The 26,669-nt window shown below is 39.3% G+C and overlaps 2 long non-coding RNA genes across 2 annotated transcripts; one reads left to right on the top strand and one right to left on the bottom strand.

The window, feature by feature from the left end:
• The first annotated feature begins 6,890 nt into the window (after nucleotides 1-6,890).
• LOC131017950 (uncharacterized) lies at nucleotides 6,891-8,200 on the top strand. Its single transcript, XR_009099943.1, has 2 exons — nucleotides 6,891-7,684; nucleotides 7,909-8,200. It is a non-coding gene; the product is annotated as an uncharacterized LOC131017950 (long non-coding RNA).
• A 378-nt stretch (nucleotides 8,201-8,578) lies between these two features.
• On the bottom strand, nucleotides 8,579-22,262 carry LOC131017951 (uncharacterized). The gene is made up of 2 exons (XR_009099944.1): nucleotides 21,896-22,262; nucleotides 8,579-8,750 (listed from the first exon to the last, which is right to left on the bottom strand). It is a non-coding gene; the product is annotated as an uncharacterized LOC131017951 (long non-coding RNA).
• Between the last annotated feature and the right edge of the window lie 4,407 nt (nucleotides 22,263-26,669).

Genomic DNA, 26,669 nt, shown 5'->3' on the forward strand with positions numbered 1-26,669 from the left:
ATTTCAAGAAGGCTGGCCAAGCTAGAGTCTTTCAACTCAATGAGTTGGATGAATTTCGAAGTGAGGCATTTGCAAGCTCAAGCCTCTACAAAGAGAGGACCAAGAGGTTTCATGATAGGATGATCCACAAACGGGAATTTGCACCCGGGGATGAGGTCCTTCTCTTCAATTCCCGCCTTTCACTCTTTCCGGGAAAGCTCAAGTCCAAATGGTCGGGCCCATTCCTCATCAACAAGGTCTCCCCCAATGGAGCTATTGAATTGAAGGGCAACGATGGACGCACTTTTGTGGTGAATGGCCAACGCATTAAGGCATACTTTCGAGCCGAGCCACGAGAGAAAGTGTCCGTCATCATTCTCGCCGAACCAAAGACATGACACCATCATGAAGACGTCGAGCTCACGACGTTAAACTAAGCGCTAGTTGGGAGGCACCCCAACAAGGTATCTTTAATTTTTGCAAGTTCAATAAACACACATATACATAGGTATTATATATTCATCTATGTATATATTTTTATATGTGTGTGATTTCTTTTGTTTGTGAGTTTAATTCCATTTATCTTAAAAAAAAAAAAAAAAAAAAAAAAAAAAAAAAAAAACGCCAAAAATTGATTTTTTCAAAGGTGAAGACTCCCAGGGTGCCCGCGGTCACCACCCGCGACCGCGGGGCGGGACCGCGGGTTACCTGAGTTTCGCCCACGTTTGAGCACCACGGGCGCGGGCCGTGACCGCGGGAAAAGAGCGGAGTCGCGTTTTCCAGCCCAAAAACCCCATTTTCCCCCTTTTTCTCTCATTATTCTTCTTCTTCTCCATCACTCATCTTCCCCAACACTCCACACACTAAACCCTAGCCTCCAATCAACACACCCATCCACCATTGAAGACCATTGAAGAGAAGAGAAGGAAGAAGAAGCTCATAAATAGGATTTGTCATTTCTTACTCTCTCTTTCATTATGTACACCTTTAACTTTGATTTATTGTGTTTGAACATGTTAGGCTAAATTTCTCTTTGATTTGGGGATTAGGCTAGATGATTATTGTAATGGATTGATTATTTATGCTCAATATAAATCTTGTTTGTTCATTTGCACATTATCTTTTCAAACCCTTGATTTATTTCTTGTATGGATTGTTGGCCACATTCTATGCATTTCTAATTTGCACATTGAATCGGGAGAGGATAATTGCAATAGATAAGGTGTTTGAAACATATCAATTCGATAACCGGGAGGTTGAGAGTTGGGTGAGAGTATGTCGATCCTTGTGTGCTTTTGGGAGTTATAGGTTAGAAGTTGACCGGGGACGGCAACTATGACCCGTAATCTACCGCTCTAGTCGTCCGGGAGGGGGCTAGAACTAGTTGGGAGATCACTCTAGATAATTAGGATTGTCAAGATTAATATTGAGCTATAATTGAAGTCTTTTACTTAATCATCGATGCCTAGTCCCTAAATCGCCTTAATCATCTTATTTATCCACTTTGCTTATTTGATTTTTATTTGTCTTTGCACTTGTTAAGTATTTAGTTAGATAATCAAACCAATCACTCAATCGTTTAGTCTAAATAGTCGAGTAAAATGAATTAGGATAATCACTAGATTGAACTACTAATCCTTGTGGGATACGACCTTGCTTCCATATATTACAACTACCCGTATACTTGCGGCGTGGTGAAAATAAAAGCGAACACCTCACTTCATGCATGATTTTTTGAAGCAAGCAGTGGATGATTTTTTTTTTGATGGGATATGGCACTTTACTCCTGATTTTATTATTACTTATCCTGATATTATTATTGATGTTTTATTGCTTCCTGTAGGTGGTGAAGCGGATACACGGTATTGGAAGCATTCGGTGAGTGGTGTTGTGACGGCTGCCACGGCCTATGCGCGTATTAGTCAAGACTTTCCTAAAGTTTTGTGGGGGAAGTGGATTTAGGAGCGTTTTATTCTTGACCGGCGTTCGATTGTGTGCTGGTGTATTATACATCAGTGTTTGCCGACGATCGATGGCCTTATTCATCGGGGTCTGCATGGTCCCAACCGCTGCGTTCTTTGTGGACATGCGGAGGAATCTATCAATCATCTGTTCTGGGATTGTGATGTCATTAAACCTATGTGGGGTGAGTTTTTAGATTGGTTTCAAAAAGGAGAGCTTATGCAGTGCGCGGACATTCATAGCTTGTTGGTTATGGCTTGGTCTTCGGAGTTTAGCTCTTTGATTCGTTCTTTTTGGAAGGCGGGTGTCATTACTTTATTGTGGAAAATCTGGGATTGCCGCAATAGGGTTATCTTTGAGGAGTTGGTTTTTCATGCCAAGATGGTGATGGGCTTTCTCAAAGTCACTTTTAAGGAGTTGGAGGCAAATTTCAAAAAGTTGGGTCATTCCAACAACTCTTGGTCGGATTATCTCATTATTAGTAGCCTTGCTGTTACTACCAGAGCGATGCCCCCGCCTAGGCTAATTGAGGTTCATTGGTGGCCGCCGGCTGTCAGCTGGATGAAGGTAAACACGGATGGTTCGGCTCATGGTTCGCCCGATAATATTGCGGCTGGGGGGTTTTCAGGGACAGTTGGGGTTGGGTGCGCGGTAGTTTTCATTTTAAGGGTGGTCGTGGGTTCGCTTTTGAAGTTGAGTTGTTGGCGGTTATTCATGCAATCTTGATTGCTCATAATCGTGGTTGGCTTTTGCTTTGGATCGAAGCTGATTCTGAGTATGTGGTCCGGCTTCTTAATTCGAGAGGTGTGGATGTTCCTTGGCGGTTTGTTGCTCTGTGGAAGCACGTGCTTGCTAAGCTGTCGGATTTTCGTGTACAGGTATCGCACATTTTTCGTGAGGGAAATAGAGCTGCAAATATTATGGCTAATCAGGATCGTGTTGAGGGCTGGTGGCCATATGCTATTGAGGAGGTTAAGTCGGCGATGATTATGGATATGGCGACGCATAGCGCGGTTCGCATTAAACATTGATGCCTGCTTAGCCTTGGTCAGAGATGGAAGTCTGTATGTTTTAGAATAGAGCCTTCGGAAGTCAGTGGACTGAGCAGAGCTTGGATGCAGCTCTGGACTACTTTCTAGAGCTGATTGGTCAGAGTAGAGTCGTTTGCCAGAGCAGAGCTGTTTCGCCAGAGCAGAGCAGAGCCGTTTGACAGAGCAGAGCCATTTCGCCAGAGCAGACCAGACAGTTTCGCCAGAGCAGAGCTGATTGGTCAGAGCAGAGTCGTTTGCCAGAGCAGAGCTGTTTTTCCAGAGCAGAGCCGTTTCGCCAGAGCAGAGCATTCGGCATTCAGAGGTCAGAGCAGAGCGTGGCTTCAGCTCTAGTCTTTCCAGAGCTGGATGTTTAGAACAGAGCAGTTTTTCTATGCCAGAGCAGAGCAGTTTGCCAGAGCTGAGCTCCTGGTTCTGTGCAGAGTCAGCGTTGAGCGCAGAGATCTTGCTGCATTTTTAGCTTCTAATCGGCAGTGAGGGTGTTGACGGCGACGGCGTCTCACCGGCCGTGTTTTTACCCTTGCTGCTGGGTTTTGGCGGGGTTGGGTTGGTTGTTTCTTTTGGGGGTGCTAACGGCGACGGCGTATAACCGGCCGTGTAGTCTCCCTTTTTGTTTGGGCTTGTTAGAGGTTGGCAGAAGCGACGGCGTCTCATCGGTCTTCTGCCTTCTGTGTTTTTGTTTGTTGGTTTGGGTCTGAGCCGAGATTGTTTGGGGGCGATGGTTCGGCCAGCGCTCCGAAAACTTTCTCTTCCGCTCTTTCCTTTTTTTGTTTCCGTCTGGTAGACGAGTACTCTTTTTCCTTTTTACAGTTTTTCCCTTTGGGTTTTCTGTAAAAAAAGTTTTAATGAGGCTCGGCCCTTAGTCTGCTTTTCTTGTGCTTTCAATGGTTTTTTTAGGTTTTTTCTTTTCTTTTTTTAATAAAATCGCAGTTTAATAGTGAGTAATTTTCCTAACCTATCTTCTACTACACTTTTACTACAAAATTTCACCATTTACATTCTTTAATTACCATTAACCTAAGATATTTTAGACAAGTGGGCAAGTGGACAAGCCACTTGTATTACCAAGTGTGTTGGGGAAGTTTAGTTTGGATAGGGATTATCCATTGACGAAACTTAGTGAGCAAGTATTAGGTATTAAACAAAACTCTTTTTCCTCTCTCCTTTCCCATCATTTTTGCCCCTCTCTACACTCTCTCCCCCTCTCACTTTTTCTCTCACTACCACCATTGTTAATCAATTTCCAAGCTTCTAAGATCATCTCTACACCATAGATCTCCATCAAAATCAAACTTTAAACACCTATAGCCTTGAATCAAGAGCATACTTGGAGGAGTTTCAAGATTTGAGTCAAAAGAGGAGATTTTTATTTTTGTTCAAATTCTTGAGTAAGTGTTCAATCCACTTAGATCTAGATCTATTTGTGTTATATTTGTGTATATATTGATGATTGAAGCAAGGAAACACCCCTATCCCTTCTTTGTAATTTTCAAAAATTAGGGTTTTTTACCCTTCAAAAAAATTTCATTTTCTTTTCTTAAATTGAGGTTATTTAAATACTATTGGGTTCCTAATTAGTCTATTTCCATGTGTAGATAATTGATTTAAAAAGAGATATGAGATTTGAAATAGTTTAGTTTGTGTAATTTTGGGAAGTTTTGATCTTGAGTCTTGATTGATGAGTTGATGGTTGATATATGCTATTGAGAGTGTTTATATGAGATTTGATGGATTGAATTGGTGGTTGAAATTGATTAGTGATTTTTGATATGAGTTAGTTTGATGTAATTTGGGTAAAATTGATTCTATGGTTTAATTTACTAATTGATAGCTTACTTATGCTATTAAGTATGCCAATTTGATAGATCTAAGGTTGGATTAATGATTTATGCATGTTTACAAATTTTCAAAAAGTTTAGTTTGTCAGAAGTTAGGACTTTTTGATTTATGTGCTAAATGTCTAAATTGGCTAAGGTTAATTGTTATTAAGCATGATAGAAATGATTATTAATGATCAATTTGATTAATTGTTGATTATGTGTGAATTTACTTGAGTTTAGTTTACTAGGATTTGGGAGTTTTTGATTTATGAGGTCAATGTTTGGATTAATGATATTAATATATTAAATGGACTATATAAAGGAGGATAACATGATTAAATTGGTTAATGATGTTGATTTGTGAAATTCACCGAGTTTAGTTTGCACGTATGTAAAAGATCTTTCATATAAGATGAGTTATGAGTTAAAGATGTTTATATGTGGCTTGTTAATGATAAATTGGCCTATATATGAGATATGAGACGAAACAAATCGTCCCCTAAAAACTTATGTGTGAACCGAATACATGCTAAAGAAGGGGAAGTCGAATGTTGATTTTTCTTGAGTCATTTGATCATATATTTGTGCTCTTGTGTATTATGTGAGCTTAAGTTGAATTTTTGAGAATTTTCTAACATAGAAATATCGAGTTTAGTTTGTTAAAAATGACATAAAATGGAATTACTTTCTTATGTAACACCCCAATTTTCATAAACTTTTCAATATAAAATCTTTGAAAACTAATAGATAAAAATAAAATTTCTTGAATTATAAAAGTTTAAATCAATTTGAAATCAACTTGTCAAAACTAAAAAAGTAACATGTTTCAACTTAAATTTCTATGGAAATACTAAATCTCTAGTCATTCTCGACTTCCATGGCCACCTCGACTCCAAAACTGCAAAACTGAGAAAATAAGGGGTGAGCATATTGAAAATATACTCAGTGAGGAACATAACAAAATATTCATATATGTCACATATATAATTAAATCACATTATCATACTTGCAAACATACGCCAAGAGACTAGAGCCCCTTGACAAACATAATCATATTTTGAGTCGATGGCTTAAGTCCCATGACCAAACACATACATAAATCAATGGCTTAGGTCCCATGATCGATCAATGGCTTAGGTCCCATGATCACACATAACATAGATCAATGGCTTAGGTCCCATGATCGCACATAACATAGATCAATGGCTTAGGTCCCATGATCGCACATAACATAGATCAATGGCTTAGATCCCATGATCGCACATAACATAGATCAATGGCTTAGATCCCATGATCACACATAACAACATAGTCAAGGATGCACGTAAACAAGTAATCAACGCGATAATAAAACATATATAACCATATGAATAAGTGTAAAATCCCTCACCTTAAAGTCGAAGCTAAATAAATCAAATCCGGAATGAAGGTCTGAATAGCGCCGCACCAGAAGAATTCGTCAAATCGCAGCTGAACAGACCAGTCAGCTTCAAACCTTCGTTTGAAGCCCCAAACGTCCTCAAATCATATTTTACCCAGAAATACGACTTCTTCGTCTTCGAGAGAGCTTTCCGTGGCCGCCTGTTTCGCTTGAATCGGAGTTCTGTGGAGGAAGTTATGGCCGTTCTCCCGAAACTGCCAGAACTTGATTTCCTGCGAAAATCTGACTCCAGCTCAGATCTTCTGCCTACACGTTTCCGGCCCTCTCTGCTCTCTCTAAAACCCTAATTAATTAGTGTGTCCGTCTCCTCTAGGGTTTAAAAATAGATCCCATATTTATACTAGTTTTTAAAGAGTTCTAGTTCTAATAGGAAACAAAAATAATACAGTACTAATAATAATAATAATAATAATAATAATAATAATAATAATAATAATAATAATAATAATAATAATAATAATAATAATAATAATAATAATAATAATAATAATAATAATAGTCTAGATAAAATTAATGGTGCATATCTATATGTATCATGTAATTATTTAAAAAAATAAGCTATACAAGAAAATACTATTAATTAAACTTATAAAATAAATCTAAATTATCGGGGTGTTACATCTTATGTGAATTATTTTTAATTAATCGATTCAAGAATGCTTTATAATATGCTCTTAGCTTTCGAAATTGAATTTTTGGGAATTTTTCCCCAACAAAAAATATTTTTCCATTTTTACAAAAAGTTTTAAAATGTGTTTGCTAAGGTGCTTTTGAACTTGATTAATTATTTTATGAGATAATTTAGAATTAATTGATGATGCTTTGTGTGTGCTTATATATGTTTATGTATGTTGGTGTAGTCTAGTTTTATATGAGTGATAAGTCGAGAGTAGGATTTTTGTTTACTTAGGAAGTCTAGTTGATATGAGAATGATATAAGTTGGAGCGAAGTGATGAGAAGCGATAGAATAATACTAAGATAAGAGTAGTATTGTTTGTGAGGAAGTCTTCTGACTTATTTTATCTTACCTCATGGACCATCTATGTCGACCATGATATTCGAAGAAACGAGCAGAGGACGAAAATCAGTTACGACAAGTATCGAGGAAAGTAAGCTAAAGACTTCAGGTGGGCATTATTTTAATACCCCCTATATACAGGCTTTCTTAAATGATATGATACTTATGAGTATGATTGAGTTAAAATTTTGATTAATGTTGTTGACTTGCCATGCCTTTATTATTATATGTTGTATGTTGCCTCGGCAAATGATATTTGTGATGATGATGATACGATATCGGCCCTACATATCAGTTGGGTTATTGTGTACACGGATGTTGACCGTGAGCCGTCTTTCAGTCGGCCGGTCATGGTGTTGAGAAGAAGGCCAACTTCTCTTCACCCGATGTTTATTATTGTTTTGCCGCATTAAGGTACATACATACTATTTGTCTGCAAACTCATATTACTGTTGTTTAAGTTTGACGTTTATATTGTTTGTGCATGCACAGGCTCTTTAAAAGATAAATATATCATGTGTTTGCATATTAACTGGGCAAGTTCAACATATAGCTCTAAGAGCACGCTTTCATTTATTTTTGGCTTATGTCCACTGAGTACTTTGTACTCAACCCTGCATGTATTTCTAAATGTGCAGGATAAGCGAGGAAGCAGAATGGTCTGGTGCTGGCGAGGATTTTTTTCAGATGTTTATGTTGTACCGTATTTCAATTACATACGGTAGCTTTTTGATGTCGAAGTTTATATTTTGGACTTAGTCAAGAAGTATACTCTCGGCTATATGTCTTCATACATATAGTCTGTTCACGTTTTGTTGCGAGACTCTGTAAATTATGAACCTTTGTGAATATTTAACTATGTCCGCTTTGTAAACTTTGTCGAGAATCCCTGTACTTTTGAATTTACAAAGCCGATAATATTTGTGTCTTTGAGATGATGTTATTGTTATTCACTTTTGCTTATGTTGTTGTGAGCTTCTGCTTGTTGTTTGATCTAAATCTTCCTTCCTTACTTCATTCTTTTATTTAGTCGTATAGATACTCGGTCTATGCTATCACTGGCTAGATGCCGGGCTGCGACATTCATTCATCAAGAAATGGAAAAAGCTGGTTACCTCTTCTTCTTACTCCCTTTCCTTTTCTTTGGCTTGTTTCTATTCTCATTCTTTCATCTCACTTCCACCGCTGCTGAATTCCCTTTCCTTGAATTGATTTTCTTATCATTTTTTTCCTTTTCCCTTATTGCTGGGATTGGGTTCAACTTCCACTGTTGTTGAATCCTCTGTTTCACTATCTTCATCTTCAACATTGCTATTGGAATTTTTGTCATCATCCTTCTCTTCAGAGTCAACAACTACACTGTAATCATTCTTGTTCTTCCCCACGAGCAAGATCATTAGCGCATCTCGTTGAGGCTGTCTCGCCTCCATGCTCTTCAAAAGCTCCCCTTATCTCTGCCATGGCTTTAGAATCATACTCACTGCAATCAAGGATTAACGTTTGGAGGTTAAAACAATAACAGACGTAACTAACAATAAACAAACTGCAATAAGGTTGGACTCTGGAGTGTTGGATATAATGAAATAAAATTAATAGCTTTTGAAGAAAAAATCATAAAAACAGAACCATAAACAGAACAATAGACACATGCTTGAGAGATTGACATTTAGTCCTACAGAAATTATTGAAAAAGTACCTATCTAGGAATCATATGTCTCACACACATATGATGTTAGAACACAAAAAGAACTTAAAAAAGAATAGTGTTCAGAAAAATAAAGAACACAAGAACACCAACAATGGTTACCCAGTTCGGTGATAAAACACCTACGTCTGGGGGCTACGCCCAGTATAAACGTTCACTAGTGATGATAAGATATATTAAGGACTTACACGCGAAGAACCAATCTTACTAGCTTCTATATCTTTCCAAACCGTCACCTACGTGAACAACGGAGGGCAAGATAGCAACTTACTCCCTGAGGCGTGATTGCTACTCAATCAGCGCTCAACACCAACCAACAATATTACTCTAACAGGCTGGAGCAATCGAAAACACAAAAGAACAAACCCACAACCCACGCTTACAAAAGAAATAAGCAACAAACTAGAGCACACTCAATACAAACTGTATATATGCTCTCAAAATATGCATTAAAATACTCTCATCAATAAAGAGAATAACAATAAACGCAACAACCTCTTCTGTCCTTCTTTACAACAATATATATGAAAACCCTAGGGTTAAGAAACGGGCCCTTGGACATGGATAAAGGACGACCCATAAGAGAGTTTACTTGTGGCGACTCCAAATAGGGTTCAAATAAACTCTAAGAACAAGGACTCACATGTAGACAGAAGATCTACAAGATATATGTTGGGAACTTAATGGAATATCATAATCCTTGTTTTGATGATACCAAAATCCATAGGTTTCATTTGTAATAGACTAGAACTGCTCGAACTCAAGTGTTAGAGTTCTTTTTCTAGTTTAGTTGCTGTTCTGAAGACTGAAGAACGAAGGACTGAATACTGAAGACTGAAATTACCGACTGAAGCAACAGTCGAAGAGTTAGTCTTGAACTGATTACTTAATGCGAGCCACGTGGAATCAACGGACTGATACTAAAGTCAAGTATCAGTTAAACATTCTTCCACGGACTGAACCTCCAACATTCAAAGGAAGCAACGTACTCCAGAAGTACAGCCGCATTAAATGCAAAGATCTCAGGATCGTTCTTTCTCTGCAGAGGTCATTCCTATTTGGTGACTACTTTATCAGAGACGTCGCATCTCCTGCTCTTCAACATAGCCGTTCTCACCAAACAAGGAACCTCGAAGATTGAAGCCTCAGCCCAAGTTCAAATTACTCTCTAACGGAAGAAATCTTGAAGACCTTCTCCGCCAACGGATCTATTCAAGACTTCTCCTATAAATAGAGCTCGAGGATCACTTCAATCTTCACCGATTCAACAACATAAGCTGAAGCTCTGCCAAAATTGTTTCTCAGCCAAAGCTCAAATTTCCCAAAGCTTGAATCGAAGAAGAGAATCCCAAAGTCAAAAATCAGTCACTGCTGATTACATAAATTCTCTTAGACCTTAGGCAAACCTTGATTATCAAAAGCCTAGGTCAAACTAACTCCAAAGAACTTGTTCTTTGAAGTTCAGTTGGCAAGATTTCAAACCTCCCTTCGACCGATAGAATCGAGTGTTTGAGTTGCAAAGGAGTTCAGGAAGGTACTTTGTCTCCGTGAGGTCCTAGTGCCAGTTCGTGCTAGGAGTGAGAAATCCAACAAGGTGTGTTGGTACTGAAGATTGGATCTTTAGTTGTTTCGGTTGTGTGCACCCGCAAGCACACGTTTCGATTTGCTATGCACCCGTAAGCACGAGCATCGATTTGCAGTGCACCCGTAAGCACTTGCAGAGTGAAGTTGTTGGTCTGATCAACCGACCGTGGATGTAGAAAGTGTTTTCCGAACCACGTAAAAATCTCTGTGTTATTTACAGCTTTCAGTATTTAATTTCTTACTTGTGCTCTTCCTCTCTTCAACTGAAAACTGATTAATTGCAAAGAGAAACATAAGACTAACAACGTGCTCAACCCAAAAGGCTATTGCGAAACAAAAGTTTTCTGCTGCGTGTGTTATCAGTCTGACTGATCTGTTCTCTGATAGTCAGTGAGATTTATATCTATGTTTATCAAACTCGACTGAAGCCTTACGTGCATCAATTAAGTTCCTGTGACTTAACTGATACCTCCTTACTGAAGAGTCTTTCAGTATCAGTCGTCAACTCTGTTTTGGTCAAAACTCTTTTCAGTAAATAGGTATCTGAATTTGTGTTTGTAGTTTCATTTTTGATCTCTGTATTGAGATCTTCTTAAAAATAGCCTATAGGTGTATTCCCCCCCATACACCTATTCGAGACCCTCCGGACCTAACAATTGGTATCAGAGTAGGTTGTTCGCAAGAACAATTCTGTTTTGATTAGGTTCTAATTGAACTAGATCCTTCTTTTTTAAGGTCTCGAAAAATTTGTCTCTTTCAATTTGTGCTTGATATTTGCCTTATCTGTTGTTACTTGTTCTCTCTTTTTAATGGAGACTAACCACAGCAGAATATCCTCTCTACCTATGAATACTACATATGAAAGTTTCGGCTTGAAAGCTTCCTCACCGCTCGGCATTGCCGAATGTGGAAAAGTCATCACCAACGAACCAATCATCATCACCGAAATTATCAAAAGAGTTCCTGTTGACCCAGCTTGGGATCTATACAATGAGGTCTAGATCAAGCAAAAGGCAGACTTCACCACAGAAGAAAGGAAGCAAGATGAGCTTGACAACCTCGCCAAAAGTATCATCTCCAGCACAGTTCCAGACAAGGAGATGTGGGACATTCTTGAAAGAATATGCATCTGATCCAAGGAAATAAAGGAGAACAAGCTGTCCATAGCTTGTCAGAAGTTTGACTCCTTCCTCATGCTCAAGAATGAATCTGTCGACGAGATGGAACTAAGATTCAACCAAATCCTGAACGAAGTTCAATCCATCTCGAAGGACAAATACACTCAACGAGAAATCAACCTAAAGATTCTTCGAGCACTTCCGCGAGGAGATTGGCAGATCTACTCAGTTGCTCATCAGAACAAGCCTGGATTCAGTCAGCTCCCGACAAATAAGCTTTTCTCTGACCTCTTGGCAAATGAGTTCGACATTCAGATAAATCTTGGAATCAAGAGGGTTGGAGGATCAGACGAAGATGGTCCATCAACCTCAAAAGGAGCAGCACTGAAAGCTTCAACAAAAAAATCAAGAAGCACACAAAAGAATCGCCGGAACTCAAGCCCGAAGACTTCTTCAATCAATATGCTATGTTGACTGAAAGATTCAACAAAATGGAGTCTAAATGCCGCAAGTACAGAAGGTTCCACAAGCAGCACTACAAAGGAAAGGAAAGAGAAAGCAAGTCCAGATATTCCACTGACAGAAGCGGAGAAAGAAAATCAACCGCCTTCAACTTGAAAGATGGGGAATGCTTTGGATGCAAAAAGAAAGTGAACTTTCAAACTGAATGCCCTGAACTGACGCAGCCTGAGCGCAAGGAGCTGAAAGCCAAGAAAGAACGCAAATATGCGAGGAAGAAAATGATGGGTGCTGACGATGCAGGATCCTCCGAAGAAGCATCAGAATCATCCAACTTCAACTCTACTAGCTCAGATGATGAGAGCCAAGCCCTGATGGCCAATGAAACTAAAAGTGTGGCCGACAACAGCTACGACAACGGAATGAACAGCCCAGAGGTAAACTCTCACTCAAAAACTCCTTATACTGATAACTCCCTGTGTTTTCAGGAGATCACTCAGAATTCGGAGAAGGCTCAGCCGATGAAACTGACGAGTTCGATCAGCTCATGACTGATCACTGTCAGTTAAGGAAAATGTTTGAAGATCTCCTCAAGTAGAATCAGAAAATGGAAAAGGAGATCAATGATGAACGAGCCAAGAATCAGACAATCATCTACTTTCCGGATGAAACTTGTCTTGATCAACTGATCATGGAGAACAGTCGACTGGAAGAGAAGCTCAGAGTTTCTACTTCAGAATGTGACAGAGCATCTCATGAAATCAAGAGGCTCAATCACAAACTGGAAGAAATAGTCAAGGACTGCATGATGAAATATCCCATGATGACCAACTTTCCTTCGAAAGGCCTCGTTGAAAGCATCGGAGGAAAGGTTGCTCTAACTGATAAAAGAAAGAATATCATGATCAACGAAGTGGATGATGCTTCTGAAAATAACACCTCAGAAGAATCAAGAGATCATGATATGGATGAAGTTTGGAAACGCAAGCTGATGGCAAGAACGAATGTTCCTCCTCCACAAAGCTACAGACGAGTCAAGGAAGCTCCCAACCAGATCATTCTACTGGAAAGACTGGAAAGCAGATTTCAGTCGAAGATTGGCAAGGAACATCAGGACTCAAGAAGAATCTTTCTCACCAGTCCAGGGGGAAGAACAACATCAGTCAGAAACTGAAACCAGTTCAGTTCCGAAGAAAACAACATCCATGGAGACAAAGCTATGATAAGTAAAGACGAGCCAAACACCAATCACGACGACAAGCAATTGGACACCATATGACTCATGTTCCACAACATCAGTCAAGTCTCCATCAGGCAAGAATGACTCATGTATATCAAAGAAGACCTCAACTACTCACCAGACAAAGCTTCTACAAGAGTGAGGTTTTCATAAAGAAAGCTCAACAGAAGATTGCTCATGTGCCAACTGAAGCACCGACTACTTCAGTCAGACAACCGACAAAGCGCAAGAGATCAACACCAATACCAGTTCTGAAGCAGATATGGGTTCCAACAGGAACATGAGCTAACAATGAAGGACCCAAACATTGATTGGGTACCTAAATTAACTCTTCATTGCAGGTCAAAAATAGGAAACACAAAAAGAAGGAAGAAGTTAAAGCCTCAATCAGAACATGGTACCTGGATAGCGGCTGTTCGAAGCACATGACAGGCTACAAAGAATATTTAACTCAATATGTTGAGAAAGCTGGATCAAAAGTTGCATTCGGAGATAACTCAATCGGAGAAACAAAAGGCTATGGTGTGCTCGACATGGGTAACGCCAGTATCAGTAATGTTAGCTATGTTTCTGGACTAAAACATAATTTGTTGTATGTGAGTCAATTTTGTGACAGCGGTTTCGCAGTGAAGATAAAAAAGGATGAATTCACTGTCAGAAACAGTCAAAGAAAGGTGGTTCTGAGAGGGATCAGACAAGGAAGTCTCTACGTCGTCACATGGGAAGACAGCCCTCCAGAAACATATCCCATCAGCAAAAGCAGCTCGGAGCTCAACTGGCTGTGGCACAGGAGACTCAACCACCTCAACTTCAAAACGATCAACAAACTTTCTAAGCATCAACTGGTAGAAGGTTTACCTTCTATTGTGTTCCAGAAGAAGCAAGAATGTGAAGCATGTCAAAGAGGAAAGCAGACCAGGACATCATTCAATTCAAAGTCAGGACACTCCTCTGAAAGAATTCTTCAACTAGTTCACATAGATTTGTTTGGCCCAATCTCTCCCAGAAGTTACAACGGTATAAAGTATACCTTAGTTGTCGTGGATGATTATTCACGATATACTTGGGTTATATACACCAAGAGAGACACACTGTTGGAATTGTCAAAGCTGATGAGAAGACTAAGCGTTGAAAAGGAAGTCAACATCATCAGCATCAAATCAGATCGAGGGACTGAATTCCTCAATGCTGTCATTAGTGACTATTGTGAGGAACAAGGAATCAGTCATCAAACTTCTGCAGCAAGGACTCCTCAACAAAACGGAGTAGCAGAAAGAAGAAACAGGTCTTTGAAGGAAGCAGCAAGGACGATGCTAGCCGAATCAAAACTCCCTTTCAAGTTTTGGGCCGAAGCAGTCAACAACGCATGCTACACGCAAAATCGCTCATTCCTCACTCAAAGACATGGGAAAACTCCATACGAGCTATGGAAGAACAGGAAGCCTTCAATCTCAAATTTTCATGCTTTCGGTTCTAGGTGTTTTATCCACAACAATGATAAGATGAGATTAAACACATTTGATAGTAAGGCTGATCCAGGAATCTTTCTTGGATACTCTGGAACTGAACGATCCAGCAAAGTCTATCGAGTGTTTAATTCTCAAACTCTTTGTGTTGAAGAAACACCACATGTTGTTTTTGATGAGTCTACTGATGATTTCAGGATACAGGAAACTAAAAGAAGTGTTGAGAACACTGAAGTTTCCAGAAGTGAAATAAACAACACCGAACCTTCTACAGTCTTGGTGTGGGAACCAGGAAAAGAAGAAGATACTGAAAAGCTTCAGTATCAGAAGATCAGTCAAAGGTCTGAAGCTCAGACTGGAGCCACTGCAGATGGCATCAGTCAAGGGGGAACTCTAGTAGCCGAAGAACAAGTTAAACCTGCTGAAGCAACTCCAGTTCAACACTCCCCTGCTCAAGAAAATGCTCAACGATTCAGAACCATTCTGATTGAAGAACCTCCACCATCACCTGAAGAGTTCAAGAAGTATCGAAGATGGTTTGAACTCCATTCGAAGGATAACATCATTGGAGAACCATCAGATGGTGTAAAGACTCGAAGATCAATGTGCAACCTCGTCTTTGATATCAACCAGAACCGCATCAACGAAGATAAGAACTTCAGCTGTTTCTTATCATCTACAGAGCCCAAGGACGTCGAAGAAGCTCTGAATTCCACTCAATGGGTCATCGCAATGCAAGAAGAACTAAATGAATTCAATCGGAATTCAGTTTGGGAACTTGTGGATCGACCAGATGATGCAAAGGTGATCGGCTTGAAATAGATTTTCAAAAACAAGAAAGACGAAGAAGGAAATGTTGTGAGAAACAAAGCAAGGCTAGTAGCAAAAGGTTACAGTCAAGAAGAAGGAATCGACTACGATGAGTCTTTTGCCCCAGTTGCTAGATTGGAAGCAGTCAGGCTCTTCTTAGCCTTTGCAGCTCACAAAGAATTCAAGGTACACCAAATGGATGTGAAGTGCGCATTTCTCAATGGAGTGCTCACCGATGAAGTCTACGTAGAACAACCTCCAGGTTTTGAGGTTGCAGGACCAGAAAAGGTGAACAAGCTGAAGAAAGCGCTCTATGGTTTGAAACAAGCACCAAGAGCATGGTATGATACTCTTTCTGAGTATCTTGTTGAACAAGGATTTAAGAAAAGATCAGTGGACAGAACTTTGTTCACTCTCAAGGAAGGAGAAGATATTCTACTTGTTCAGATTTATGTCCATGACATAATCTTCGGATCCAAATCCGAACGCATGTGCAAGAAGTTTGCTGATATCATGACTAACAAGTTTCAGATGTCCATGATGGGATAAATGAATTTCTTTCTTGGATTACAAGTCAAGTAGACCAGCGAAGGAATACTGATCAATCAGTCAAACTACGCCAAAGAACTAATCGCCAAGTTCGGTATTCAACACGTGAAATCAGTCAAGATCCCAATGAACACAAACTGGAAAGTTGATCCAGGATCAGAAGAAAAATCTGTATCGTCAATCAAATACAGAGAAATCATTGGATCATTGCTGTATTTGACTGCTAGCAGACCAGATATCACGTATGCAGTCGGGGTTTGTGCAAGATATCAGTCAGATCCAAAGGAAGCTCATATGGATGCTGCAAAACGAATTTTACGATATCTCAAAGGCACACCCAACTTAGGATTGTGGTACCCAGCTGATAATGACTTCAAGCTCACCGGATATTCAGACTCAGATTTTGCAGGATGCAAAATTAATCGCAAATCAACTTCGGGAACTTGTCAATTCCTAGGCAACAAGCTCATCTCTTGGTTTTCAAAGAAGCAGACTTCAGTCACCACCTCTACAACTGAAGCTAAATATGTTGCTGCGGGAAGTTGCAACTCACAACTCCTATGGTTAGTCCAACAACTGAAGGACTATGGGATCGAAGAGAAGGAAGTCCCAATCTATTGCGACAGCTCCAGTGCTATTGCAATCTCACATAATCCAGTTCATCACACCAGAGTCAAGCATATTGCTATTCGACATCACTTCATTCGTGATCATGTCGAAAAGAAGGATATCTCTGTTGAATGGATTCCGACCGCAGTTCAGAGAGTAAACTTGCTGACCAAAGCTCTTTCTGAAGAAAGGTTCAACGATCTGTGAGGAAGGATCGGCCTCATCAACCCAGAAGAGTGATGTTGTGTTTGAAGATCTCCTCAAACAGTCATGATGACTGGTGGTCAACCAACTGGTGCTCCACAACTGCTGACGTGGAAAGCAATGAAGACAAGTCTTCATCTGAAGAGAACACATCCTGATAAGTCAACCAGGATCAGTGGTATCGACTGACTACAATGATCAGTCGATCAGTAAGTATCTTTAACTTACTATTTAAAAATCAGTTAGTTCAGTTATGAGTCGTTTGTCTGTTTTCAAAAGTTTTCTCTAACTGATCAGTTTGTTTCAAAATCTTTAACTGATGGTTGGAAAATGGAATATCCGAGAAGGACAAGTACTTTTAAAAGGGAAAATTTGTATTTAATTTAACTTGTCCTGATCATTTCTAAAAATCTTTCCAACCTTTTGCCTCTGAAATGAAAATCTTGAGAATCTCATTGATTTGACAAAATGCAATGATCTTTCTCACCTTTTGAAGCTTCCGTCCTCTGCAGTGACGGCGGATGTGAAATTTTCCTTCAAAAACATTTTAGGCACAGTTTTCGAAAAAAAAATCATCTTCCTTCTTGGTAAAATTTTTCTATTTATACCTTGATGTCTTCGCTTGTTTTCTGCATCAACTAACAATTCTCCACAGCCTTCACTGTGAGAAAAAATTTCAATCTTTCAAAAAGTGCAGAGAAAATTTTGTTCCGACAAAGGAGAAATCAATGACTGTAAAGTTATTGAGTGGGAGAATGACGCTCACATACTTGGTCTTCACCGGATCCTTCCACTGGATCTCAACGTCTCTCCGACGTCAAAGCTTGTTCCATTCTCACTTGTATCCAGCGACGAGAGTGTTTTCCATCCTCATGTCCGGCCCATACGGTTTGAAGTACCTATCTCAAGAAGACGGACTTCACCTGGTTCTCAGGCAAGCCTCACATCTTTTTGTGAAACTTCCATATGGTGCAATAACAATGAGCAGGAGCTCGTTGTCAGCCGGTGCAACATCGACAGTGGCTGTCCTCACGACTGTCACTGATGTGATCTTCCTTTCCCACACACTTCCCAACCTATTCTCCTCTCTCTCTTTCAAGAACCCTCTCCTCACCCTCCTTCGGTTTGCATGATTACCGCTCTTTCTCTTTCATCTCTGAGAGCCATGCAAACCAACTTCTGTCCCTTTCTTCGTCTCCTCCCCCATTTACTCCTCACCCTCACCTTTCACTTTCTTCTTCTAAACCTTCATATTCTCCACCTCCATCACACCTTCAGCACCTTTCTCTGGATCCTCTTGCGAGCCTCCTTCAACCCTCGCATGATCCTAGCTTCATTCTTCAGTCAATTCTTCCTTTTTGATGTTGCCAAAAAGGGGGAAAGAACTTAGAGACTTATCCTCTCAAAAGACTGAAGCTAATTAAGTAAAATGATCATCAAAATGATCATGAGGAAGGTTAGCCAGGAAGACCTCAAGTCAACGGAAAACAAGTGTGAGTCAAACAAGCTTAGGAACATGAAGACTGAAGATGAAGATCAAGAAGTTCAAAGCGCAGACAAGCAGACTGCTGGAGTCCATGGGTTTCCCATATGTTTTGTTTTGTTGTTTTTACTCCTTTGTAAGTCTTGCCCTGTACCTCGACAGATGTCTCATCAGTCTTTCTGTTAATGAAAATAAATTCTTTTGATCTCAACCTGAAGACAATGACTTTTTGTCCAGGCTCTGATTAATGTTTTTCTGTCTTGTCCTTATTCTATCTTTGAACAGTTGTGTTATTTCTCTAAGTACAAGTTTTAGGTTCTATTGTTAAGGGGGAATAGTATTCACCCTGTTTTAGAACTTGTGCTCTGAGTTCAGTCTTTTTCTTACTTAGAACTGTTGTGTGGTTTTGGCATCATCAAAAATGGGGATATTGTTGGGAACTTGATGGAATATCTTAATCCTTGTTTTGATGATACCAAAATCCATAGGTCTCATTTGTAATAGACTAGAACTGCTCGAACTCAAGTGTTAGAGTTCTTTTTCTAGTTTAGTTGTTGTTCTGAAGACTGAAGACTGAAGACTGAAATTACCGACTGAAGCAGCAGTCGAAGAATCAGTCTTGAACTAATTACTTAATGCGAGACACGTGGAATCAGTGGACTGATACAAAAGTCAAGTATCAGTTAAACATTCTTCCTCGGACTGAACCTCCAACGTTCAAAGGAAGCCACGTACTCCAGAAATACAGCCGCATTAAATGCAGAGATCTTATGATCGTCCTTTCTCTGCAGAGGTCATTCCTATTTGGTGACTACTTTATCAGAGACGTCGCATCTCCTGCTCTTCAACATAGCCGTTCTCACCAAACAAAGAACCTCGAAGATTGAAGCCTCAACCCAAGTTCAAATTACTCTCTAACGAAAGAAATCTTGAAGACCTTCTCCGCCAACGGATCTATTTAAGACTTCTCCTATAAATAGCGCTCGAGGATCACTTCAATCTTCACCGATTCAACAACATAAGCTGAAGCTCTGCCAAAATTGTTTCTCAGCCAAAGCTCAAATTTCCCAAAGCTTGAATCGAAGAAGAGAATCCCAAAGTCAAAAATCAGTCACTGCTGATTACATAAATTCTCTTAGACCTTAGGCAAACCTTGATTATCAAAAGCCTAGGTCAAACTAACTCCAAAGAACTTGTTCTTTGAAGTTCAGTGGGCAAGATTTCAAACTTCCATTCGACCGATAGAATCGAGTGTTTGAGTTGCAAAGGAGTTCAGGAAGGTACTCTGTCTCCGTGAGGTCCTAGTGCCAGTTCGTGCTAGGAGTGAGAAATCCTACAAGGTGTGTTGGTACTGAAGATTGGATCTTCAGTTGTTTCGGTTGTGTGCACCAGCAAGCACACGTTTCGATTTGTTGTGCACCCGTAAGCACGAGCATCGGTTTGCAGTGCACCCGTAAGCACTTGCAGAGTGAAGTTGTTGGTCTGATCAACCGATCGTGGATGTAGGAAGTGTTTTCCGAACCACGTAAAAATCTTTGTGTTATTTACAGCTTTCAGTATTTAATTTCTTACTTGTGCTCTTCCTCTCTTCAACTGAAAACTGATTAATTGCAAAGAGAAACATAAGACTAACAACGTGCTCAACCCAAAAGGCTATTGCGAAACAAAAGTTTTCCGCTGCGTGTGTTATCAGTCTGACTGATCTGTCCTCTGATAGTCAGTGAGATTTATAACATATCTGTTTATCAAACTCGACTGAAGCCTTACATGCATCAGTTAAGTTCCTGTGACTTAACTGATAACTCCTTACTGAAGAGTCTTTCAGTATCAGTCGTCAACCATGTTTTGGTCAAAACTCTTTTCAGTAAACAGGTGTCTGAATTTGTGTTTGTAGTTTTATTTTTTATCTATGTATTGAGATCTTCTTAAAAATAGCCTATAGGTGTATTCCCCCCCTCATACACCTATTCGAGACCCTCCGGACCAAACAATATATATCCGAAGAAAGACCTTCCAAGCAAATTTCCAACATAAAACCCGTAAGGAAAGACTACTCGGGGCCCTTTGCGGGCTTTTTTCATGGTTTTTTGTTTTGATTTTAGACGGATCCTTTGTGACCCGGCCCTTTGTTAGCGTCTGTGCTTTCACGGGTTTTTCATGTCCCTTTACTCTCTTTTTTCTTTTTAATAAATTTTCTATTTCAGCAGTCAGCAGCTTCAAGAACCTATTTTATCTCAAGTCCGATTTTCCCATTTCTTCAAAATTTTGACGTAACTACATTTATTTCATATAAAGTATTATATTTTCTAAACCTTGAACACTAAACATTAAACCTCGAACACTAAATTCTAAACACTAAATCATGAACCCTAATAGGAATATTTACTTTTAAGAAGCATAAGATATACATTTGTTCACACAAATGTATACTTATGTTAATTTAAGTTGGTAACTTCATGCAATATAAAATATTATACATACTAATTAAATTTTATTACGAAAATAATTATTTGACCAAATAGCTAAGAATAAAAGTTCTAGCGATGGAAAATACCATTACTTTTCTTCACATAATAATTACTTTTACTTATAAAAATAGTTATTTGAGCAAATAAATAAAAGTAAAAATTCTTATGAATAAAAATAACATTATTGTGAAGAAATGTAGTATTTTGAAAGATTACCTTTCATCATATCAATAGTTACTTTTTCTTAGGACAATTTTTACTAGACTAAACAACTAGAAATATAAGTTCTAATGAATAAAAATAAGCACTATTTTTATTCATATCAAGAATTACTTTTTCTTACTATAATAATTACTTCACCGTATAACTAAAAGTAAAATTAAGTACTTGAAACTAGCATTTGATGATTTCTCCAGAGCACTTGTTCCCTGATTAACCATGCCACAATTAAATTTTTGCACATTAGCATTAAAAAATAAAGACTAATACCAACAATTTATTCAGAAGATAAGTTTTAGCTCATTAATATATAACTATCCCTTTTACAATCTATGTATCGAAGTCATAACCCATTCTATCGGCGATTATCTTAAGTCTCTTTTCCGCACCCCGGCTAATCTCAGTTAACACCTCATACATTCTGTCATCGAGTGGAGTACCATGTCGACGCTTCTTGCTAGACACCAAATGCTAACAAAGTGTTTCGTGTCATGATGATTGGAAATTAATTTTCGGCAAGGATAGGGCTACAGGTGAGGAGGCGGAAGATCTCTTGGAGGCGGCGCATGAATGGTATCGAAAAATCGATCTAAGCCAACCCACGGCCGATGGTTCTTATAACGTCTCACTAGAAGATATTTTCGAGAATGATGACTAAGCAATACATCAAAAACGTGGGCTGCCTATTCTAAGTACAATAAACTCGCTAACCTTCACAATATTTTCCCATTGTTCATCGTCTTAATCAACCATGTGCGTGCCCTTCGCATTGAAGCCAACTCCACTAAACTTGAGGATGTGTGACAGTGAGTAGTAACTCTTCTTCCACGTCATCACCTTGGAGTTAATGTGAGGCATCCCTTTCAAGTTGGTGGTAGGAAAGTCTTTCTTCATAGCTTCCTCTAACTTGTTCAAATAGCCGGCTTGAAATCCGTTGTCGGATTTCCATCCTTGTGCGACTAGCACTTTCAATGCAGCAATTAGCACTTCTTCTTCGCGAGTGGACCAACTGCGGCACTTTTTGTCCATTTTGTTAACGCGGCCACCGCGTACGAATCCATTGTTACATGTGAATATACTAAATCAGACAGCAAAAATAATTCTTTCACATCGACGTTTGTGACAATCTTATAACATAAGAAATAAACACAACCTCTGGAAATATATATGATGATTTGTTGTGGTGAACTAGTAAACACATGAACATTTGTTCCCTAAGATATATGATGAGTTTGGAATACAAGGTTTCACAACAAATATAATGCAAGAATGTCTAATTGAAATATACATCATTTCATAGTATGAATAACCCTTCAAAAAAAATAACAATTTCCTCATCGGCAGAATACAAAATCAGCACGAAATCAAAAAAATACAGATATACCAATATAACAAATCTCATTCAGAACATGCCCTACGCATATATCGCATAATACTTAGAAATGGTACTTCGTTCAATTCGAGACACTCAATTACGCTATCAATATTCATTATCACATAATCAAATACTAATGTAACGAGATGCGAGAAGAGAAAGCAATGAATAACCTTGAGTCGTCGAACTCATTTTCGCAAAGCCCAAGCCTTCGTCTTGTTGTTTCGATGTTGAGCGACGTTTCGCAACTGTGAAAACTTTGGCTTGGCCGGCAAAATATATTATCAAAATAGGTCTGCCGATGATGTGGAATACAGAGGGTACGCTTGTATTTTTTAAAATTGTAAAGGGACAATTGTGTCCTTCTTAAGTTTTCCTATATTAGTGGATACCAAACTAAAACTTGCGTAACTAAATAGAATAGCAAACACCAAATCAATATTATTAATCACCCTCTATCCACGTTAGGTAACTAATTACAAACTATAGTGACTAATCCTTTCATAAATATCAAACGTGCCCTAAATATATAGTGCCAACTCAAAAATACATACATATATGCAGTGCTCCAGATCTTAAATCCAGTTATGCACAAACACAATAAGACCAGATTCTTAAAACTACAATAAAAAAATCTCACCCCCTTCTAATTAATTGCACACAATGCAACAACACTTAAATATTTTACACAAATTTCTGGTCTCATATTTCCCCAACATTGAACCAATCAATACCTTTCCTTATCCTCCAATACTCACCCAAAATGAAGACTAAAATAGTATTCAAACAAGCAATCAAGCCTTCTTCAGTGACCCCTTCCCATATAAGAGATTTCAAGCTCTCTTTCATTGATGAGAGAATTCCAGCTTCTTATATACCTCTCATCCTTTACTACACTTCCAATGAAGACAGCAACATTAGCCAATTCGGAATGTGTGATCGCCTCAAGAGCTCACTCTTGGATGCTCTGGCATAGTTCTATCCCCTCGCAGGGAGGATAAAAGGCCAGATATCAGTGGACTGCGACGACGACGGGGTCTTGTACGCGGAAGCTACTGCTCATGCCAATGTGTGGACATTGTTGAATCCCCTCATCCTTAAATTCTGGAACCAATCGCATACAAGTTCTTCGACCAAATCAGCTTCTTCAAGTACAGGAAATCTCGACCAAACCTCTGCTACGACGCAATTGAGGGTTCAGAAGACGCACACACTCACACACACCTCCTTCTCCAGTGAAAACGCCGACAGTCGCTGCCGCCTCCTTCCCAGTTTGACGCTGCCTCTCTATCCTCGCTCAATTTCAAAAAACACCTTCTTTCCCAAATCAAATACGAAACCCTATCTTTCTCCCTCTCGACTCCGGCGAGCAGCTGCATTGGGCATCGCCGTCGAATCATTTCCTCTCGTCTCTTTCTCTTTTGGCTAAGAGCAGTGGCCGCCATCCCTGCCCTCGCGATGAGATCAGCGCCGCTCCGGCCACAGGAGAGGGCGAGGCAGCCGCTGATGAAGTAAAGGTAGTCGGAACTTAAGATTGAGCTCCAGATCAGATCTGAGGACTCGAGGGTTTGTGGAGCGGTATTCGAGAGATCAGAACACCTTCTTCCGCGCATTCGCGAGCGCGATGCAGAAGCCCAACTTCTATGGCGTCAAGATGGGGAGGAGATGAAAGATTAGGCCAACTGTTGGGTATCTTCGCCTAGCCGGAGGTCCACCACTTGGTTCCCGAACCGTCCTGCCTACTTCACAGGTGCTCAAGTACCTCAGGCTTCACGAGCTTCACTCTCCTTCTTCCTTCTCGTTCTTCTTCTCCGTTTACCTGCAATAACACCAGAAAATATCAAGTAAAAAGGAAAGAGAAAGAACTAAAGAAAAAGAGAAAAACCAGAAGATAAAGGGAGTGGGACAAAGGTGTCATTTGGACACTTTTGGCTCAGATTTTTCCCACAGTGGCGCAGCACTTCCAGCAGCTGAGAAGACCAAGGGTTTGGTGGTGCATGGATAGAGAGAATCAACACTCAATTCTCACATGCACAACCACCAATTAAAGTCAGGAATCCGATGGTCAGGATTTCGGCGGCACAACAGACCCTCACACTCAGTTACCAGTAGGAAACCTAAAGTCAGGAATCCGGTAACTTATCTCACAAAGGAGTAGCAGAGCCTTTTTTAGAGAAAGATGGTGTGTCGCATACTTTGATCGGCGGAGCAGGTGAGTATATGAGGGGAGAGAGCATTGAAGTCATTGGAGAAACCGAGGGGATGGGGGAGGTGAAAGGGTGGAGAGAGAGAGTCAGATTAGGGTAAAATGAGAGTGACTGAGGCGCCGGATGGAGTAAGAGGGGTTAAGGGAAAATGGGCTCGGGTAAGTGGGCCGAGAGAGAGAGGTAAGAAAATAAAGAGCAATGGGCCAACCCATCACATATCCACATTTGGCCCAATGGTCTTTATGTCACCAGGGAAGTGCTCTTGCCATCCTTTGAGTTTATCATCACAGCCATATTTTTACTCTTATCTATCACACAGACAAGACAAGAGAATGAGAGAGTAATATTAAGCATATTAGTCTCAATCTCTACACATGAGACCAACCCAAAGGGAAGTAACAATTCTCAAACCTATAAAGTTATCATAGAATTTTCAGCAGACAGACAAAGAACCTATAAGGTTATCATAGAATTTTCAGCAGACAGACAAAGAACCAGGAAAGAAAAGCAAGAAATAAGCTCACAACAAGGTAACACAACATATAAAGATACACAAAAAAAATTAGAACAGAAAAGTTCAAAGCAAAAATCAACCAAGATCAATATTTAAAGTTTTCTTGCATGACATCAGTTTAGCAACAGGTAAACATTTAGTGCCCATATCTGCAGGGTTGAACTCAGATGGGATTTTATCAAGTAATATTTCACCCTTTTCAACAACATCTCTAATGAAATGAAATCTGACATCAATATGCTTAGTTCTATCATGAAATACAGGATTCTTGCACAGTTGAATAACAGATTGACTATCAGAGAAAATTATAGGTTTATCATCAATGTACTTAATTTCAGATAACACACCATTTAGCTTCTTTTACAGCCTCAGTGGTTGCAATGTACTCAGATTCAATGGTAGACAATGCAACAATGCTTTGTAACTGAGATTTCCAACTAATGCATGATTTACACAGAGTAAACACATATGAGGTAGTGGATTTCCTTTGATCTCTATCATTAGCATAATTAGAATCAACATACCCCACACATTTAATCTCATCATCAGCCTTAGAAAACATCAGACCACTGTTAATTGTGAATTTCAGATACCTTAACAACCATTTCAGAGCTTCCCAATGAGAACCATATATCTACTTAAGCAAGAAACAACATAGGCTATATCAGGTCTGATGCTTATCATCAGGTACATAACAGAACCTATAGCATTGACATATGGGATATTTCTCATCTCATCAAGTTCAGACTCAGATTGGGGGGATTTGTTCTTACTCAACACAAAATGAGAAGCTAAAGGCACATTAACAGATTTGCAATTTTTCATGTTGAATTTCATCAAAACTTGCCTCACATAATCAGATTGGTGTAACAAAAGTGTTGATTTCTCCCTATTTCTTTCTATGCTCATGCCCAGAATTTTCTTAGCATCACCAAGATCTTTCATATCAAAATTATCACACAGACACTTCTGAACATGCTCTATGGTTTTCAGACATGGACCAATTAATAACATATCATCCACATAAAGCAGCAAGAATACAGGAGTTCCAGAATTCATGTAGTACAGGCAATGATCAAATTTACTTCTAGAAAAGTTCATGCTTTGCATACATTTATCAAACTTAAGGTTCCACTGCCTAGGGGATTGCTTCAAACCATATAGGGACTTTTTAAGCAAACACACATGATCAGGAAAATTCTTGTCAACAAAACCCTCAGGCTGTTTTATATAAATGTTGTTTTCAAGTTCACCATGTAGAAATGCAGTAGTAACATCCATTTGTTTGAGTTTCCAGTTAAAATGAGCAACAAAGGCAAGCATAATGCGCACAGTAGTAAATTTCACCACAGGAGCAAAGATTTCACTGTAATCAATGCCTTCCTTTTG

Source organism: Salvia miltiorrhiza, chromosome 3 (assembly GCF_028751815.1).
Source record: "Salvia miltiorrhiza cultivar Shanhuang (shh) chromosome 3, IMPLAD_Smil_shh, whole genome shotgun sequence".
NCBI classification, from domain to species: Eukaryota; Viridiplantae; Streptophyta; class Magnoliopsida; order Lamiales; family Lamiaceae; genus Salvia; species Salvia miltiorrhiza.